The sequence below is a fragment of the Rissa tridactyla genome, unplaced genomic scaffold (assembly GCF_028500815.1).
Source record: "Rissa tridactyla isolate bRisTri1 unplaced genomic scaffold, bRisTri1.patW.cur.20221130 scaffold_784, whole genome shotgun sequence".
NCBI lineage: Eukaryota > Metazoa > Chordata > Aves > Charadriiformes > Laridae > Rissa > Rissa tridactyla.
In genome coordinates this window covers 7,501-8,930 of record NW_026530005.1, presented here as the reverse complement: position 1 = coordinate 8,930, position 1,430 = coordinate 7,501, and positions in this window count along the sequence as shown.

Here is a 1,430-nt window from a genome sequence, read left to right as displayed (position 1 = left end):
GTGGCCGGCGGCGGTCACCGGCACTTTCGAATGCCGGAAGACCGGGGGAGACAAGCCTGCCGCGGCTTTCCCCCGGTCCTCTCGTGCTCAGTCCCCAGGGAACCGTGCTCCCGAGCGGGTGGACGGCGGCAGCCTCCCGCTCCCCCCCGCATTTTGCCTGATCCACACCCGCAGCCAGCGCCCGCTGAGGCGTTCACCCAGGGGCGCGCCGCGGAGGCTCCACGCCGGACCTCTCGCAGACGTCGCCTCCTCGCTCGCACGCAGGGCCCCGCGTCTGTCTGGCCGTCCACCCCCGGGTGGCGGTTGGCGCGCGCGGCTGTCGGCTGTCCCAGGACTGTGGCCGTGGGGCCTCGGGAGCGCTCTTTGCTCCCCCTCGATTCTCTTGCTTTTCTCTATCACCGATCGTTCTGGCATACCCGGGGCGCGTCGGAGGGGCTGCGGGGCGGGCCGGCCGTCAAACGCCGGTGTTCAGGTCCCGTAGCACCCCTCCACCAGACGCGTCCCTCTCACTCGCACGCAGGGCCCCCGTGTCTGGTTGCCCACCCCCGGGTGAGCGGCTGGCACGCGCGCGGCTGTCGGCTGTCCCAGGACCGTGGCCGTGGGGCCTCCGGGAGCGCTCTTTGCTCCCTCCCGTCTCTCGCCTTTTCTCCTATCCCCGATCGATGAGGCATTTCGGGTCGCGTCGGAGAGGGCCCTCGGCGGGCCGGCTCCTCCGTGCTCTCCGTCCCGGGGAGGCGCGGCGGTGTCCGGTGTTCAGGCAGGGTGGTCTCCTTTCCAATTCGCTTCCCGTCGCACGCGAGGTGTCAGCCCTCCCTTCCCGGGAGCGGCTTCACCGAACCCAGCTCTGTGACGGCCGTGTGGCCCCGCGAGTTTCTCAGGTGTCCTAAAGCACGCCGGGCGCCGGTGCCGGCCTCGGTCCGGGTGCCCCGTGGGTGCCGGCCGCGAGCAGCGCTGGGCGGCGGGGGCGGCTTAGCCAAGGCAAGAGAATTCCGGGCAAGGCAAGCTGAGCCGAGCGAGGCGGCCGTCACCCGCCCGGGTGGCGGGCCCCCTGCGGCGCGCCGCGGGCGGCAAGGGGGGCGTCCCCCTCCGCCGCTGCCGCCGCTGCTTCTGTCGCCCTTGGTGCCGCACCCCCGCCCGCTGCCGAGCGAGCCGCCCCGACCGAAAGGGGCCTCGGTCGCCGGGTCGCGCCCGCCTCGGCGGGTCGCCGTCTCCTCTAGCACGTCCGGAGCTCCCGCGGCAGAGGTTTCGGGGGGGCGAGTCGCCTTCGCCCCCCTCATCGCCGATCGCCTGCGATCGGCAGCCGGCCGGCGTCGTGGGAGGGTCAGCCCCCGCCGGTTCCGTGCCGCGTCAGAGCCGCGATAGCGTCCGAAAGAAAAGGGGAAAAGCCGCGCAGCGGGTCCCGTGTCTCCTTGGCCGCGGCGGCGCGGGAG